The sequence below is a fragment of the Peromyscus maniculatus genome, chromosome 1 (assembly GCF_049852395.1).
Source record: "Peromyscus maniculatus bairdii isolate BWxNUB_F1_BW_parent chromosome 1, HU_Pman_BW_mat_3.1, whole genome shotgun sequence".
NCBI lineage: Eukaryota > Metazoa > Chordata > Mammalia > Rodentia > Cricetidae > Peromyscus > Peromyscus maniculatus.
In genome coordinates, this window is record NC_134852.1 from 57,576,598 (window position 1) to 57,596,739 (window position 20,142).

General features: G+C 37.8%; 1 long non-coding RNA gene across 1 annotated transcript in view; it reads right to left on the reverse strand.

The window, feature by feature from the left end:
• Positions 1-20,142, reverse strand: part of LOC143266992 (uncharacterized) — a 129,727-nt gene that overhangs the window by 8,876 nt on the left and 100,709 nt on the right. The window contains exons 3-4 of the long non-coding RNA XR_013041851.1: positions 18,063-18,500; positions 6,006-6,115 (exon numbers count right to left, since the gene is read on the reverse strand). This is a non-coding gene — a long non-coding RNA (uncharacterized LOC143266992). The remainder of the gene's footprint in view (positions 1-6,005; positions 6,116-18,062; positions 18,501-20,142) is intronic.

Below are 20,142 nucleotides of genomic sequence, written 5' to 3' on the forward strand. Positions count from 1 at the left end.
CTACAAACATTTATCTTCATTTAATGAAGAACATTAGGATTTAACATTCTTTTAAAAGAAACTTCAGAATGTTAAAATGACCTTGGGGGGAAAAAAAACAGTCTTTACATTTTCTTTGCCAAACAGGAAGCATCCATTTTTCAGAGTCTAAAATTGTTATATGATGCTTCTGGTGAACACTGATCTCTACTAGAGAAAATGTCCAAAAGTCCTGCCAGTCTAAAGAGCGATCATGGTGATGTCATTTCCTGCATTATCATAAATCAGTGTCAGGTCTGAAGGAACTATATAGACTAGTGAGCTGACAGAGATGAGGATAGATATGAGTCACCACAAAGACATCTCACTGTTCTCTACTTTTAAAACCACGCTCATTCTCCATAGAGGAATTTAAGGATTTTTATTTCTTTGTTTTAATTTGTCCTTAATGCAAATATTATTTTGGAACAAATGACATTTGTAGTGAATGAACAAAAGGATATGGATATGTTGATAGATACTGGATATATTGATTTAAAAAATACTTTCTTGTGTCACATACAAAATTGTCCTTAATAATCTTGAGAGCACTGAAAAAAATTAAAATACCAATTTGCTTAATTTGAACTATGTTTTCAGACAGCTTGATTAAATTTAGAAACAACTTTGTAAAATACATTTTTAGAGCTTCCATATGTATTGAGTTATTTTCATATAAACACTCAATGATGACCCAGCAGGTAAATCCATCTGTTGCCAAGACTGATGACCTTAGTTTGGTCCACAGGACCCACATGCTGGGAGAGAACAAACTCCCACATGCTGACCTCTGTGTTTCTCTCTGTACCCCCCCCCAACCTCTCCTTTTTCCTCTCTCCCCACTTCTCTCTCTCTCTCTCTCTCTCTCTCTCTCTCTCTCTCTCTCTCTCTCTCTCTCTCTCTCTCTCTCTCTCTGTATGTGTGTGTGTCTGTGTGTCTGTATGTATGTGTGCGTGTGTGTCCCTCCACACAACATCTCATTATGTAACCCAGGCTGGCTTGTACTTACTATGTTGTCCAACATGGCCTCAACTCACACCAATCCTCCTGTCTCAGTCTCATGAGTGTTGTGATTCCTGGCATTTGCCATCACAACTGGCTTACAGAAAGCATATGAAAAATCACTCCTATCATTTGTTAAAACATTAGTTCCTATAGATAGTATGTGTTTGTGTATGTCATGTGTAGATAGGTACCTGCTGAGGCCAGAAGAGTGTGTCAGATTCCCTGAACCTGGAATTTGTGTTTTGATGATCAAAACCTAAGGTCCACTTAGAGAGCTATAAGTGATATTAACTGCTGTGCCATCTTTCCATCCTACTTCTATTTTATAGTATTGAAAATATTAATTTTTCCAAGATATTAATTTCATCAGAACACAAGCTTTCACTACAACATACAAAGGAAAAAGTGGAACCAATGGTCCAATAAAGCAAAACTTTTTGATATGCATGATTATTTTAATTTGGAAAGTATGTTTTTTTTAAATTTCTGGAGGCAGAATCAAAGTTAAAATTATTTCTGATTATATTAAATATGCAATTGTATCTGTCAATCTTCCTGACTGAAGAGGGAAAAATTGCAAAAAAATGTTTGATTTTTCATGAAATAGTTCTATAATGACAATATTAGGAAATACTATTTTGAGTTTAACGCCCTCCATGGTGGGGTTTTGTTTGGCATGAGCTTGCACAGGTCTGGTGCATACTGTTAAAATCACTGTGAGTAAATATGTGCAACTTCCATGATGTGTCCGGAAAACACTGTTTACTTATAGCCATACAAGGCCTTTGGCTCTTACAATATGCTCCACCTCTGGCTGGGGAATTATTGGCAACTGATAGCTGCTGAAAGAGGGAGTCAGTTTTTTTCACAATTGCAGCCTCTGGTGGGTCATCTGCTCCAGTGGAAGGAAGTCCACACAGCCAAGAATATATGGGCAGTACAAATTGGACTTGATGGGTTAAAAAACAAAAAAGGAGCGCTGATTTATGGGAAGGCCCTATTTAAGTGAAAATATGGTTTATTTTTAGTGGTAAATAATGTTTTACTTTAATGCATTGAATAATGAAATTTTACTACATAGATGCAATTAACTCTAAATGAATTAAAACTGATATAATTGATTTAAAGTCATTATTCCAATCACTTAATATTCAGTCAAATTATTTTTAGGCATATGATAACCACAATACTACTTAAATATAATAACCTCAAACTGTATGTTTGTGTATGTGCGTTTGTAGAAAACAATAATTTATATTTACACCAGAGAACCTGAAACTGAGTACATATTTTAACTGAAGAAAAGTATTAAATAGTGATTAAAATTTATTTATTCTATCATGTTAAAAAAAGGGGGTTGAGCAATGGATCAGTGATTAAGAACATGAACTGCTCTTCCAGGGGATTTGAATTTGGTTCCCAACACCCATGTCTGGTGTGTTACAACAGCAGTACCTCCTGCTCCAAGGGTCCAAACAATCCCTCCTGACCTCCTTGTTCACCTAACAGAGTTATCTATACCCATGTGTATACAGACAAATTAAAAATTAATCTTATAATGGACTAGTCAAAGGAAAAAATGTGGCAGTGTACCTATGCTGAGACTGCATGGTGAGGATGGAGACCTTTGTGTCACAGGCTTCCAGCAAATTCCATCAGTTACCTTGTTAGATCTTGGAAGACCTCTCATGATACCCTCTTCTAAAGAAAAGCTGACACTTTGTCCATCTCATCTTCTTTTCTATTTCAGATAATGCTAGTTTTTCCATCTCTAGAAGTTTGAGTTAGACTATTTGAGGTATTTCCTGTATTCTTTAATCAGCATGCCCAGGTTCTCATCGGCCTTCTTAAACAATACACTGGACAAATGTATCTCTGTGTTTAGTAATAATAATTATGTGGCATCATTAATTAAATCCATCATCCGTCTGTGCCTTTTCTCAGTTTGTTTCTGTTTATTAAATCTTTCTCTCCTTATTTCTTTGCAAGCAGACAGTAATTGTCTGCCAAAAGCAACCATAAATTTTATGTTCTTTGATGCTGAATTTTTTCTCTCTCTAAATGTTCTTGAATATTTGATAAAAAAACAACAGTTATTTTTCAATTGATAGTTTGATCTCTCGGAGGCTGACATTTAAATGTGATAAAAGGAACCACTAGTTTAAGACTAATTTTTCCACTACACTGATCAGTGGCCTCCGGAAACCTCTGTGTAAGGCTTCATGAATTGTGAGTCTTTTTCTCAGCAAGGGACCAGAAGTCATTTATGCACTGATACATTTACTTGAATGGTGACAGGGTTCACCAGGATCTTTCTTGGACTTAGGCAGCTTTCTCCACTAACGCCCACATCATTCCTCAGCTCTGTGAATAGGGAGAGCCCCAGTGGCTTCTGTGTGTCTTCCCGTGCTGCTTCCTTCTGTGTGGTATTGTCACTGAAATCTCTGTCTCCTTGACTTTCATAGAAACTTGTTCTTTGTTCTCAGCTCAGCCAAACCACTGGGCTCTTGTCAGGCTTGACAACCTCTGCTGGAGCTTGGCAAAGTGTCCAGCAATAAGCAAGACTTTTTCAAGTCATGTCTTCTCTCTGTCTCTGCTCCTGGCTTCTCTCTCTGTGCTATGCTGCATTCAATATGTAAAGCTTTCAAGTTAATCAATGTTTATACTATGATCCTACCATAATGTATAATAAACTGTGCTGAAATTGGCTCTTTATGTGAACTTGTGAAAATTTCTTTCTGTATATTGTCCACACACTGTAGACCCTCTCTGTTTTAAATTGACTATGCATACATAGCCTCTGTCCCTGCTCATCTGAAATCCACCTGCAGACTCCGTTTCCACCTGTGTAGTCTGTTGCTAGAGTTTTTCTCCAGTCCTGCCTGGCCCACAGTCAGGACAAATCTCTCACACCTGCCAGTCCCACAGCCACTCAAACCTAACCAAGCAAACATACAGAGACTTATATTGCTTACAAGCTGTATGGCTGCAGCAGGCTTCTTATTATCTAGTTCTTCTGTCTTAAATTAACCCATATCTATTACTCTATAAGTTGCCACGTGGCTCATGGCTTACAGGTGCCTTACGTCCCACTTGTCATGGCGGTAGCTGGCAGTGTCTCTCTGCCTCAGCCTTCCACCTCCCAGAATTCTTTTCTCTGCTTGTCCCACCTATACTTCCTTCCTGGCTATTGGCCAATCACTGTTTTAATTATTAACCAATCAGAGCAACACATTTGACATACAGAACATCCCACAGCAGTAGTCTATACCATAATATTATTAATTCAGACGCTTGCTGACAACCTACCCAAACTGATATTTCTCCAATGTGTGTGTGCGTGTGTGTGTGTGTGTGTGTGTGTGTGTGTGTGCACGCGCGCTTGTGTGTGTTACTGTTTCTCTTTGGATTTTCAATAGAGAATTACCATGGACCATTATGTAGAGTCAGCAGTCTGATCTTCAGGAAATGAAACAGAAATTCCCTCTGTGTAAACAGAGTGACAAGCCTGGACTCAAGTCTGACAGTGTCAATCCAACCATTCCTCTTGACACCTCTTGTGTTTTTTGGAACCCTCTGCTCTTTGGGATGCTGTGAAGGGAAGGTGTAGCCATGGACCAAGTGGGACTCCTGCAGAGAGGCCCATCTTTTTTACTCTGCAAAGCTAATAACCCTGAGTTTGCAGCATGCACTGAGAAAGAATTTGGATACTGAAGTCATTCTGTTATGAAGTAACATCAGTTTCACATTTTCCTAGTTGTATGCGTGCTCTCTAGCAGGAAATCTCAGCATTTTAGCTTCACTCATTTTCATGCCCCAAAACTGGGACAGGAAAACACACAAGTGTAGGAAATTATGGAAAAATACTGCCACAAATGTAAAGGACATGTCTCTTTTCATACTCAGTGTCACTGCTACAGTACACATTCATGAATGCAGCTGCCTTTCTTATGCAGGAAACAAAACTGCCTGTGACCTGGTCAATCCTCTGCTGCAGTGAAGTAAATGTGCTACCAGATTCTGACCAGAGAGATGAATGTGTAACCAGATCAGTAGTTAGGAATTCTACTTGATATAGGAGAAACACATAGATGAGTTTTATCACTAACAAACAGAAAATAAAGGTGAGGGAGGGGGAGAGAGAGAGGGAGAAGGAAGAGAACAAGAAAGAGAAAAGAGGAGGGAGGTAGAGAGGAAGAAGTCTTTGTTTTATAAACGCAAAGTTCTATTAATAGAAGTGTATTTCTGGTCAGCACACACTGTGTATGGATTGAAAGAACCCCATCAACTTGTACAATTATTGCACATTGTTCCTAACACAAAATGAGATTTTTATCTCCCAAAAGTTGTTAAATTCTCATGTTAAAATAAAGTATTAGATTAAAGAAACACATTCAAGTATCAAGAATATGGCATTTTATGATCAAGACATGTTCTTTTTTTAAAGCAGATGTAATTACTTCTGTGTGAGCCAGATCTTCCATCCAAGCCAGCTTCAAGCTTCAAAGCTGTCTTTGTCATTCCTTTAACCAATGGTGAGCAGTGTGCTCTTCGCATTTAAAAACTGTGTTCTAAATTACCGTTTCAGTGTCAGCCAAACTGGTGCTGCTAAGTAGCCAGATTGAAACAGCAGATGTAAAAGCGAAGGAATGAAAACAAGTAAAGTAATAATAATAATAATAATGATGACATGTGTGAGTTCCAACCCTCTCCACCACAGAGTTACTGGCTTGGTGACACAATGGTCTGTGTGAGGGGACAGTTCAGGATCAACAAAGGCATCTCATCAGTGTGTGAGGGCTTCCTTTGTTCCTAATCCAGCGACTGTGTAATTTAATATATTTCCATGACAATTGTCTGAGGGAGAGAGAGAGAGGGAAGGGAGGAAAAGGAGAGGAGGAAGGGAGAAGAGAGAGGCCCACACAGACAGAGACAGAGGCTGCCTGGCTGCCCTGACCCAGAAAACTAGAGAAGGGACGAACCTGGACAGTGAGCCACAGTATAATTCTGACCAGTCTTGCTCAAGCCCTTTAGGTTGAGGCTTGGGTTGTAGCTCAGTTGGTAGAGTCTAGCACGCACGAGTTCCAAGACACTAGTCAAACAGGAGTGAAGAGTAAGGTTAGAAATGCACTTGTTCAGGGATATGTGCTTCAGATATTGTATCAGAGGATAAAAACTTAACAGAATGGAATGAGTTTACAGAAAGAGAAAAAGGGTTTAGTCAGCAAATTCAGTGGGTAGCTTCGCTATAGAAATGGTGCTGACATTGGAAGGATATGTCTAAAGAGAGGGTGAAATGGAATTGTAGAGACTAGCAGGAGTTAGGGAAAGTTCTCACTTAGGTTCTATGCTAGTTTGTCATACACTTTCCTCCTTGGCTGAGGTCTGGGACCTGTGGGAGCCTGGAAACTAGAGGTCCTTACATTCTTACTTGGTTTGTTTGTAAACGTGGTCTCATGTATCCCAGGACAGCCTCTGGTTATGCGGCTGACAATGACTTTCAACTCCTGATCTTCCTGCTTCCACTGCCTGCGTTCTGATATTATAGGCATGTACTAACACATTAGGTCTATGTAGCACTGGAGACGGAACCCGTGGATTCTCCATGCTAGGAAAGCACTCAAATGACTTAGCTATAGCCTCTGTCTCAAATATGGGCCTCTAGAATGACTGTCCAAGCTCTTCTCCCTGTGTGATTATGTACTCAGATGTTGCTACTGTCTCCCTGTCTCTTAAAAGACACTAATGGCTTCTCTGGTTTTCTAGCCAGTTGCTAGCAGTGTGTGTGATTCCTTAGCTGCTTCCTTCACATACTCCATTGTTGTGTTTCTTTGTAAAACCTGGCAAATATATCATGCCAGTATTTTATTGACATGATTTCTGATATATCTTCATTTTATGACTGTCCAACATGTACTGGGCTTGGAATTGAAATAGGTACAAGAATGAGTGAGCAAATGGTTGTTAGGAACTGCTAAAGTTCCCCAAAACAAACAAAAATACAAAGGGTGATGGATGTAGCTCAATGGCAGATTGTTTTCTACAACGAGTAAAGTATGTGTACAATCTACAGCACTGAAAATCAAATGGACAGTGTTAAGGCAGTCTATACATCCAAAGCTCACACCAGTATTGTACAAAATGTCCCAGTGGCTAAAGGATTAAGATAGCCTAGGCAGTTGAAACAGTCTCAATTTGTTCACTAGAAAATATCCAAGATTAAATTGTAGAGAGTCAAGTAGCAACTTAGAGTATGACAAATAGATTAGAGCAATAAGACTAAAGTAAAAAAGTTTTCCATACTTCTCTGCAAAAGGCAAGTACACTCAACATATAAAACATTAAGCCCAAACAAAACAAATATCAGTTGGACGATCAAGGAAAATATGATAATAGCAAATACTTTTTATTAAATTTTATGTCAAGTTGGGTGATATGAATAACATAAAATATTAGTAAAATTCTAAAAGACCATGTTAGCATTTATCCACTCAATATGATCACATGTCACATTTTAAACCTTTTATTTTTGTTTTAACTTTCATTTATTTAAAATTATGAAAGAGCTAACTAAAATTATAGAGATTACTTGTAGCAATCCCCTTTCCTCTACCTAGACTTCTGGTATTTAATGCTTGAGCAACATTAGAGACTTGATTTAAGCACACTGATCAGGTGATAAATCCTCTTCAGTGCTCTGTGTCTAGTACTTAACTCCTACTTTGCACCTGGGCTTCCCAGCATGAACAGTCTGCTCTGTGCACTTGGGAACCTGGAGAACTTTAACTTGGATATTATTTGAGCTTCTGTCCTCCCTTGCCTTTCCCATCTCTTGTTTCAGAATAGTATTTTGTATATATAGTTGTATTTTCTTAGAGAAGCCAAACAATTTAGAAAATTGCTACAAATATATTGAAAATATGACCATTATTTGATTAAACATACTTGACATTATTCTGAGAAGCAGGAAAAAGTATCAAGAAAAATTTTGACAACTAGGGTATTAGCCCTTTAGCTCAAATATGAACTATTTATATTGATGAGAACAAAATACAAAATCCTAGTACTTTGATTAAGGACAAATGCATATGACCACATATGACAGAGTACCGGAAGGAATATAGGAGGATATAAATAACACTGAATACCTTCCACATGGAAGGTATTCACACATGGAAGCCTACTTACTACTGTATAATATATATATATATATATATATATATATATATATATATATATATATGAAGAAATATATATATGAAGAAATAAATAGATAGATGATAGATAGATATATAGATAGATAGATAGATGATAGATAGATAGATAGATAGATAGATAGATAGATAAACAGATAGATAGAGAGTTAAAATGGAATTATCCTGTAATGGGTGACAGTGCCTTACTAGACACCAAAGCCTAACAATTAAAAATACCCAGTTCCAGGAGTGGGTTGCATCTTAGGAGATGTTGCCAGTGAGCCCCATCAGCTTCCAATATTAAATCTATTACCAATACTCCAGTTTCAAGCTGATGCTGATTTACAAGCCTCATTCCTAATGAGTAGCTATCATAGTGCTGAAGATGATATGCATACTAAAAATTGCAAAAAGTAGTCTCTTATCTTACCCACCTCTTAACCCTGTAAAGTACAATTACCAGCTTTGCAAGACATGCTCATTGATGTATAGTGGCAAAAACATCATGGGAGCAACCAACCACTTATGATTGCATTTATATAACACTTCACAAGATAAAACTCATATTTGGCAGCAATGTTGGGTCACCAACCTGCGAATAGACAGATCATAGTCCCTAGTGAAAGATTTACTACTACTATTCTGATAAATGAAGATAGTTTTAAACTGACTGCTATTGACTGACAGGTTAATGCATGTCTCAATTCTCATCAGAAAGGCTTCACTTTGCTTTGGTGTTCAACACAAAGACCCACAATGGTCAAAGGTGCAGAGCATAAGAATTTGTAGAATGCTAAGTCCATAAATGGGACATCTATATCCCAAATTTCAGTGATCACTGTGAAAGAAACAAGCAGAAAGACTCTGTGAGCCAGTGATGATGGATGAATACACAAGAACATTACCATCCAGACTCAAGGAACCTGTATATATGAACTAACAGTAATTGTAACAGCATACACAAGTAGTTACATATATTTTTTATAATGTATTTACTCGTAGGCAATTTATTGTTAAATATTTTTCTTTTAACTTCTTGGAGAATTTTGTCCAATATGTTTTGGTTACATTCAGCATTCCCTGAAATTCTTCCAGAACCAACTCTCATTTATTGCCCAGTGAACATTGTAACTACTTTTGCCCCTCACAAATCAAGTCCAGTTTGAATTGCCTGCATATTCCTCTTCATGCAGCCTTCACTGAAGTGTGGTCAATTTACCAAGAACAACAATCTTAAAGAACATCATCTCTCTCCCAGCAGCTATCAGTTGCAAAACTCAGCTAGGCATGAGACTTAATGTGCACTTATTTAGTATTGCTTGAGCTTACATGGGGCTTGTGTATGCTGTTACAATTACTGTGGGCTGGCACACTGGAAATGGACATATGCCTTACAGAGATGGCAAATCCCAATAATGATAATGTAGAAGGGGATGAGATCCTGTTTTAACAAAAGAAAATATATGATAGCTAGCCACTTATGCTGTGGAATCACTCTGTATAAATAAAATTCTGATTGGGCAGTAGCCAGGCAGGAAGTATAGGCGGGACAAGCAGAGAAGAGAATTCTGGGAAGTGAAAGGCTGAGACAGAGACACTGCCAGGTGCCACCATGACAAGAAAGATTTAAGGTACCAGTAAGCCACGAGCTGTGTGGCAAAGTATAGATTAATAAAAATCAGTTAATTTAAGATATAAAAACAGTTAACAAGAAGCCTGCCCCAGCCATACAGTTTATAAGTAATATAAGTCTCTGTATGTTTACTTGGTTGGGTCTGAGCAGCTGTGCGACTGGCGGGTAAGAGAGATTTGTCCTGACCGTGGGCCAGGCAGGACCAAAAAACTCCAGCTAAAATTGGCGCCCAACAGCTCAAGTTTCCACCAAAAAATCCTCCAGCTAAACACTTACACTTGAAAGTTCAGATTTAAAATTTTCATATGGTATACATTGCTGCCATTGTGTCATATTGTATACTTGAATAGATCTCATCATTTACATGAAATTCAAAATTTATTAATCTTCTTGTATTATGCCTGGAAACCGTAAGATAAAAAAAATACTTCTCAAAAATATAACCCCTTGTGTTGTGATCTGAGAGTCAAAAATTAGAAGCCGTGAGCTCATTATAGAGAATGCTGTCTGCAAACAATGGCCTTGCTGTGTCACAGTATAAATTCAAGCCCTGTCTGCTGTGGTATTTCTAAGCACATTTTATCATGCCCTGAATAGTAGCTTATGAGCTGCTGATATGGCACCTTAAACAGGGGTTAGGTAATAAGAGATATTGTATATACAGGCCATCTCGGGGGCAAAAGTGCAATTGTTGGTGAGAGCCCATTGCTTTCCCTTCTGAGTTTTGTAGGCTAATCGAAGAAATACACTGGCAACAGACTTGTCAGGAAAAAGCATATACACACAAGTTAGATTCAATATCAAAAGCACCAGTGGACCATAGCAAAAGGGTTCAATGCCCACAAAGTCTGAAGATTTGTGAGTTTGTATGTCGTCTTAATCCCAGAGCAAAAAGGGAATGGATGTTGCAGGAGAGAAGACAGATTGTGGATGAATGGATCCTCTTCCCTGCACCTTTGATAAGTTCTTTTTTTCTGAAAGATGAAACTCCAGGGAAAATTTCAGGGAATTGTGCCCTTCCTATATGACATGTAATTGGGAAGATAAAGGTAGGCCAGAGAAAATGTCTCTGAGTTGTTGTTCTTGTTGTTGCTGTTTTCTCTTTTAAATGCCTTGCACCTCAAATAATCACTAGGGACACCTGGCATACTTTAGGTGCCTTGCCATATTGTCTATTGTAGTCATGGTTCAGTGTGGCATATTCTGCTTTCTACTATGCTACTAAATGAATCGAGATGGAGGTGAGGTCTGATTTGTCCATGTAGGAAAGGCCTGATGCCATAAAAGGACACTGAGGACAAGGGGGCCCAGGTAACTGTTAAAACCCTTCCTGCTGTATTATTTACCTGATTTTAAAGACGATATATATTATCTTCAGAGATTCAGGAGTGTTATACATATTTCACATCAATGGTGTCTACAAAAGAGAAGCCAGAACTCTCCCTCTCCATTTTGACACAAGAACACAGGTAAAAAGCAGTCCTCTATGACACAGGACAGAGGATGTCACCAAATACCAAATCTGCCAGCACCTTGATGAGTAACCTCTCCAGGGTGGTGGGAAGTAAGTTCATTTTGCTTTTGAGTGTCATTGACTATGGTAATTTCTTATAGCCTGAATGAGCTAAGACATGCAAGTACCACACTTCGAAACAGATGCATATGGAATGCATACAATCATATATCAAGATTTGCTTATAAGGAACTAACTTAAATACTATGGAGTTAGGGATGTCCAAATTCTACAAAGACCCAGGAAAGCTGAGTCTAGTCCATTGTATGACTGTTAAGGCCAGAGTATCAGAGGAGAGCTGAGAATGTAATCCACATTAGATGACTCTAAGAAGGTGATGCTTCACTGTGAAGTGATGGACAGAAGACGGTGGATGTCCCATACTTAGAAACTTACTCAGCTAAACACCCTATGTGATATCATTCTTCACAAATTCTACTGTCTATAAAATGACAGAGCATAGTTCAAAATAAATGGCTTCCATTTCCCTTAAAACAAGGGTTATCTTTGCCATTAGTTAATGTTTGTAGCAATGCCTTCCTTGGTTTATTCTGCCTCTGTTGTTCTAGAATCACAAAAAAATATTTATATTTTTTCTTAACAATCCTTTGGAGTTAAACAAGCCAAGACATTTCTCACTTGCTTCTTGAAATTCTTTCAATGCCTATGCTTTTTCTCCAGGTGAAATGATTCAGTCAAAACAATTGTTCAACTTCTAAGAAACATCTTGGAGTACAATTTTAAGATATTAGTACAGAGAAGTCACCTTGGCAAGGTTCTGAGGCAGGAAGTAACTCAAATCATGTTTCTGTGATATATTTGGACTGATATTAGGAAGTATCTTATGTTAGTGGAGGCTATGCCAGATGCTATGGTGGACACAGCTATGTGCCTCACAGAATTCTGTGGAGCTGACACTAAAGCCAAACATCCATGGAAAGGAAATGAATGCCAGCTATAAATAAAACCTTTTTATTATTTTATCATCACTGATTGATTCTGCCTTTATAGAAAGAAGACTCCTATCTCTGTGTAAAGCAACATTCCTAGCAATCCAACCAAAGAAGGCCTGCTCAGTCATGGACATTTCAAGTGTTAAAATGTGGAACAGGTTTTGGCAAAGCAGACTCTAGAAGCAGTGCATCCTCTGCACACACTCATCTGTGCCCACAAAGCAGCTGCACTAATTCTACCCAAAGTTCAGGTAACCAATGCTTGTCCAGAATAACAATGAAATAGGCCAAAGGCAAGGGCTGTGATGTGAACTTTTGTAATTTTACATACCTTATCGTGATGTTAGCCGGTTGCCTTGGTTATTTATCAGCTATAATCTCACTTCATAGTGGGCACAGGGAAAAAGAATAGATTTGAAACTTGGCCCCCTGAGTAGTAGAACAGTATAAGTTTGGTTCATTTCTATTGAATTCCCTGGAAACACTCATCTGCATCCTCGATCGCCTTTTATTATTTGATTCCCTCACTTATTAAAGTAATTATTGATGGACTCTTTCTGTGGATGGAGATTATTTTTCTTAATTTTCAGATTACCTACTGATTGTATTCAATATTGTGTCCAGGAGGGTTAGCTTAGTGTGTTATTATTAATTATTAATGGTGTCCACTGGAAAGAATAAGCCAAATACATGGTAATTAAAATAGTGATTCTGTTTTCAACACATGAAGTAAAATTTGGAAGAAAGAATTTCAGGGTTCAGAGAGTGACATCCTGGTGAAACAAGGATTTTGGACTTTGATGTTTCTATGAGTCTATATTGAGAGGTGCTCTGTAAACATTCCTTAATAGTCACTGTGATTACAGCTTCTACAGATTCTAGTTCCCTTCCCTTTGCAGAATATAAGAAAAAGCTAGATCCCAGGAGTTTTGCCTCCAGAGTTACTTTCCAATATTAATATACATTCTTAAATCCCTTTCTCACACTTCTCATAGAGCATCAATAGCTGGCAATCTAAAACCTAAGCAGGCTTGTTCACAAACAGGGGCTAAAAAATACAACACTTTTTGAACAGCTCACTAGCATAGACAAATCAACTGTATAATTATACAAATGGGAGAACAGCTTTTGAGGCCACTGAAACCTATATGGAATACACATAAAGAAGAGAGGAGTTTGGATTTAAACCTAAGTTTATAGACCATAAACGCAGAGCATTGCTATTTGTCTAGCCTTGGTCACATGAAAAGCTCAGACAGACAACAGAGCCCACAGAAAGTGACACGGTGAGCAACCTTCTGTGAGGCTGATGGACGTCAAACATGTCTACCCACAGACAGGATGATTATAGATAAAGCTTTATTCGTGTGCTCAGTTGTAACAGCAGATGAGGAGCCTCTCCATTTTAGTTTACCATCCTAGTGGAAACTTGATGAATGTTTTGACGACATGCTTGCTTACTTTACTTGACTGAACTGCAGTATAACTGCCAAAAACCATTGTGGAATGTTAAAAATAGGTGAGATGCACAACACCGGTGTAGCAGAAGGTGTATTTGGGGTATGGAATAACATCTAAGAGCACAATGCTGACTGATTCCTTCCTGCCTTGTAATTTGGGAACATGGAAACAGATTTCTGTACAATAACCCAAGAAAAGGTTTAATTTTGTAAATTAAATAATATTTCCAAATACAGATTCATCATTTGATCACTTTGCATAACTATCACCTATTCCTGAAAATATATATAATGATGGGTGTTGATCCCTTCTAGCTGTTTAATATGAAATTCGTGATATATTATTAAATATGATAAAGATCAAGTAGTAACCACCTGTAATTAAGTTAGCTGACTATATCCCAACTGAAGACAACAGACTCAAAGGAAAATTACTTGTCTCTTAGGGGTATGGCAGCTGGAAAATCAACATACAGTGATTTCCTCAAAAATGAAGAAAACACTTATTAATGTTTCACTTTTAAAAGATGCCATTAAAAAATGATGGGTATTTCAAATGTGTTGAAATTTACAGCCCTGTCATCCTCTTTACTCATCTCTAGCATTAAAGTACAATTTTGTTCTTTAAAAATTACTTTAGTACTTATTTATGTGAATGCTGTGTGTGTGTGTGTGTGTGAGAGAGAGAGAGAGAGAGAGAGAGAGAGAGAGAGAGAGAGAGAGAGAGAGAGAGAGAGAGAGAGAGAGAGAGAGGAGTGCCCATAGAGGCCAATAAAGAGCTGGAGTTGTGGATGGTTGTGAGCTGTGCTGCACAGGTACCGGGAACTGAACCCTAGACCTCTGAAAAAGCAACAAGAGCTCCTAACTGCTTCACCCTCCATGTAGCTGCCACCACTTTTCTTTTAGTCAGCAACTCTGTATATCTTAACAGATTCTAAATTACAGCTACAAGTTCACATTTACTCTGTTCATACTAAACATTCTCAGAAATGACCTGAAGCAAGTGGCATTTGTCTCCCAGGATATTTGATAATAATCAGGAAACTATCGGTGATCTAATAAATAAATATTTTCACATATTTGTATAATACTTTTTGAGCAGATGTATATTTACAGTAGCTAAAGGGATCACGACAGGCCAATTCCTTTCAATCTTATTATATTTGTATAATGTAAGAAATAACATGTCTGCTGATGTTGATGCTTGAATACTTCTTAATGTGTGGAAGCACAATTCATACAGCTCTTCTATCTAGCTGTGCAAGGGTGGTCAGCTCAATGAGAGAAAACTTGAATCAGGCTTTGTTACAGTCCAGTACAACTTATGGTTGGTGTTACAGACTTCTAGATCAGCTAGTTAAGGCAAGATCATAATGCTTTGCTGATGCCTATCCAAGGGAGATTCGTTTTCCTTCCACACAAGATGGTGTTTCAAACAAGTTGGCTGAGAAAATATCTGGGATAGATGCATTCTATTTAATTCAATGAGACAGTCGCTTAATCTAAGTATACAGTAGAGTATTGCTGAACCTCCTCAGTTGATTTAATTAGATAGAGCTCAACAATTTGCTTGGTTCTTAGGGAGTGCAGATATGCTAAATAAATAATGCATTATTCAGCATTGTACATCCTTGGAATGACATGCAGCTCTTAATTACCTGTCTAATTTTAATTTTATAATTTCATATTATTTTATAACAAGTTGTATTTCCAGAATGGTTTACATTAGGAAGATACTGTGCTTTGCAAATAAGGACAGATGAATTCCTTTCTGCAGTACGTGTTAAGTTCTTACTTTATAATAATGCATTGGTAAGTTTTTAAACTCTGCAACTGCCCTATATAAAAAGGTAAGAGATGTAAATGGAAACCTCAGTTTGCTTAGGTTTTCACTTGGGAATCATATGTCAAATGATTGCACAGAACCCAATTAAAATACATGTCAACACTTCAGGCTATTTTAGTATCTTTCACTCTTGAGCTACCTGATGCAGATGAAATTCTGTGACAGAAACTATTGGTTGCACAAATCTTTGATTTGCTTTTTCCTTTATTCTAGAGGGACAGAAATAATAGAAAAAAACTATTATTGGTAAACTGACATTAGATTTTATTTCAATGTTTCTAATCATTTTATACCATGAAGAAGCTACTTTTTAAAAATTTCAAATATATTTGGGTTTTGTCATTAGACATTGATATCCTCAAAGAATAAGATGTAGTTACCAATGTCAGGACACAAAAGAGGGTGTTAGTGGCCCTGGCTACCTGCTATATTTTTTCATGTAAATATATTTGCATATAAGTGTGTATATATTTCCTCTCTAAGCACTCCCTGGAGCCACTGCCATAAAACAGAGCATTTCTTCATTTGCCCTGTTGATGAACAGCCATATTCAGAGATGGGAGACAACCATCCACACTGCATGTAAGGTCAGAGATAGAAAACATCCTCACTTCCCACCTTCACCTCTGTTCAAGCTGAACAAGTGATTTCTACGGACTTAAAGCCAGAATTTCACATTTCTCTGTGTGTTAATTTGCTAAAAGCACATCAGGTATCTCTGACACCTATAGAATATATAAAATTCATCAAGATTCCTGCTAAAATTTAAAACACCACATTTCATGTGTTTTAGGGTGTGAACATACATTTCCTGTAGGTTTATGCAGATGTGACTGGGGCTGGCAGTCTGCATGATTTTCATTGGGATATTTTTCTCATTTCACTTTCAGTGGTAGTGAAAATGAAAGTGCAGGTGGAAAGAAATGCACCATCAATAACGTGAGCTTAAACTGACTGAAAGATGAACCTGACATTTTATTATAAAGTTGAAGCTTTGTATTTTGCAGAGGTAGAAATTAGAACCAAGATTAAGTTTCCATTTTTTTTATTTATGTATTATGTATACAGTGTTCTGTTTGCATGTATCACTGCAGGCCAGAAGAGGGAGCCAGATCTCATTACAGATGGTTGTGAGCCACCATCTGGGTGCTGGGAATTGAACTCAGGACCTCTGGAAGACCAGTCAGTGTTCTTAACCTCTGAGCCATCTCTCCAGCCCTAAGTTTCCATTTTTATCAGCTCAGTTTATTTTTTTCTTAGTTGTATATGGAAAAAACTACTTTACAAAATCCTAACATTTTATTCCATTTCTTGTAAATAATAACAGCACAGAAAGTTTAGCTAATTCATATTTTCCCACAAAATGTTGGAAGTGGTATAACTTTTCATATTTTGCTGGTGTTGTATTTGACATTATATTTGAAAATGGTGTGTCTAACTTATTTCTAGGAAAAAATATCTGTTTTCTGACATGTGAAAGATTGCTAATCTGCAGATTAGATTTTGACTGATTGCAGAGTAAGGGGCTGTGTGTAAGTTTTCATGTTTCTCCATCATTTTTTTCTCAGTAATTTATATGATAGAAGGAAAAAGACAATCTACGTCTTTAATGATGGGTGGATTGTCTCTCACTTTGCCCGTGGGCCCTCTCAATAAAGGCGTGAAGAATAGCAATGCTTACAGTCCTGCACCTTTGATAGCAAGCCTTCTCCAGGGTTTATAGGAGAAGATTTATATGAACTGCCATAACAGAAATTCCATGTAGTGGTTAGTCTTTTTCAACTTGACCAGAACCTAGATATACATGACAAAAGAGAATCTCAATTAAGGAATTACTTCCATCAGATTGTGCCTTGGGCATGTCTGCTTAGCATATTCTTGATTAAGGATCAAAATGGAAGGAGCCAGCCTACTGTGGGTGGCAGCACCCCTGGACAGGTGGTGCCGGGTGCTATATAACAGCAAGCTCAGAAAGACTTGGAGAGCAAGCCAGGAAGCAGTGTTCCATCATGGCCACTGCCTCTGCTCCTACTGAGTTCCTGCCTTGATTTCTCCTGATGATAGGCTGTGATCAGGACTTGTAAGCCAGATAAACACATTTCTTCCCTTAATATGCTTCTGAAACAAAACGAGGACACCCTGTGTCTAGATTCTAATTTTATAGACACAGAGGTATGTGTCTATCTAATCACTTGTCCTTTGAAAAAATAGGTTGAGGGATTCAGGTCTTCAAATCTGATGTGGAAAGAAGACCCTGTTCTAGTCTCAGAATGGAGACTGTGATGCACTCTGGTAGAGGTATCACACATGTCCTTAGAATGCCCAAAGCAAGCTGCCTTTGTAGACTAAACAGTATAAATCAAACACTTGCCTATCTGTAATTTCAATTATCTCTAACTTTCCTTATCACAAACACAGGTATCTGATTTTTAATTTACCTTCAGAGTCCTCTGTTAATAAAGCCACAAGTGATTCCTGGTGGTAGAGATGAGTCTTCAAAAGGAAACAGGAAGGACTACCTGGTTCATTCTGGCTGTGCCTTCAGCTTTTCAAGAACTTGGACAAGGGCTAACTGAGCTCTCAATCTTCTTGTTTCAAGGGAGTTGAAATTAGATGATATTGTAAAATAGAACTCAATCCAAAAGTCACTAAAAGTGCAAGGATCTCTTCTCTGCCATCTGTTTAATTGATCCCTTTCATTAATTTAATAAGAAGCATAGTAGCTTAAGAGTAGCTGCTGTTGAAGATCACTTAAGTTTTCAGGATCTGTTTCCATTTTTAAAACAGGATATAAGTGTTGACAGCTGTTGAGAATGCTGAGGTCAGATGTAGCAGCATCAACAGAGCATGCTGTGCTCTGAGGGAAGCAACATCACCTGTAATAAAAGTAACAGAATAATTGTAAAATGTATTCCTGTCCCATGTAATCCCTAAAGACATCTGGGCATCTGCTACCCAGAGTGTGATAGGGTTTAATTAAAAACAAACATCTGCCAGAATTCATTAAGGGTCATTCTAGAAAATTGTTAGTGTTCTGCAATGTCCCTGGTGAGTGCTTGACAGATAAACAAAGAGCTCCTGGGGATGCACTGGACTGGACTGGCCATACTGTGTGTCCATCCACCGTCAACAAGTAGCATTCCTCTTCATTAACCCTAGAATATTACTCCAGATTTAGGTTACTAAAACTCATAGTGTTAAATTTTAACAGAATAACTGTCCACTTAGCTATTGGTAATGCCTGTGAAACATATCTACAGTTGACATTTGGGAGTTATTTTTTTTAGTCATATATTTATGATAACTATAAGCCCACTATAAGCAATAGACTGTGTCAAAATGCAATTGTTCATTTTAGAGACAGGAAGAAAATATGTTCAAAGCTGTGTTTTAATGAATGCTGTCAACTTTGGCATAGTGTGCATTGAGCTTTAAAGATGTATCAAATGATATTGCTTACACAGACAGACATATGGTGATATTTTATTTGTGCTGAAATACGATTTTAGTTGTATGTTAATAAATAAAGTTACCTGGGGGTCAGAGCTAATAACAAGCCATAGCAGAAGTCTGGCAGTGTTAGCACACGCCCTTAATCCCGATTACATGACAGGCAGATCTCTGTGTGTTCAAGGACACCACCAGCATGGAGACATATGCCTTTAATCTCAATACCAACCATAGAAGACCTTCCTTCAGGTCTGTATAGACAGGCAGTGACCAGGAGGTCATGTGGTTGGTTTTACAACCAATGAGAAGGCAGAAGAGAAAGTCAATAAAAAGACAGATACACAGGAAGTAGGTCTCTTTCTCAAAGGAAGGACGGCAGCTGCAGTGAAGGGTAAGAAGGAAGTTTTAAGTCTCAGCTCTTAGCTACTGCTCTGACCTCTTGGGCTTTTAACTCTGTGTTTGGCTCTGTGTTTCATATTTAATAAGACCGTTACATCTACACAGACATGATGGCTGAACTTGTTCTAATGACTGTCCATTGGAGTACAGTCTCTTTATCCACAATAGTGTGCAGGCAATTTTGTCTGGATGTCATTCTGTCTTTTTACAAAGAAAGTGTAAGCAAAATGTCCTAAAAAATGTTTTAGTTATCACCTGGTGAATGATGAAATCCAATTATGTCTGTCCTATATGTCTAGAGGAGAGGGAGAGGAAAGGGGGCTCTCAGGAGAAGTATTTACAATCCATTCTGAGGTTACCTATCAGTGAAGTACAGTAGGAACAATGTGTGCTCTTCATTTTTGTCTGATGAAAATGGACTTTAATCTGTATCCTGTAAAGACTGACTGCTGTTTTAAATGAAACCAACTCCCCAGAGTTTGTTCTCCTATTATAGGAAAACTACCAAGAGTTCTGACATAGTTATAGAATGGCTTCAAATATACTTAAAACCCCAGCAGGCTTGAGAAATTCAGTAGTAAACAATGACAAAAGAGGTGAGACATTAGACAGGTTGCTTCCATTGACAAAAGCATATATCTAGTGAAAGTTACATAGGCTCTGGTATTG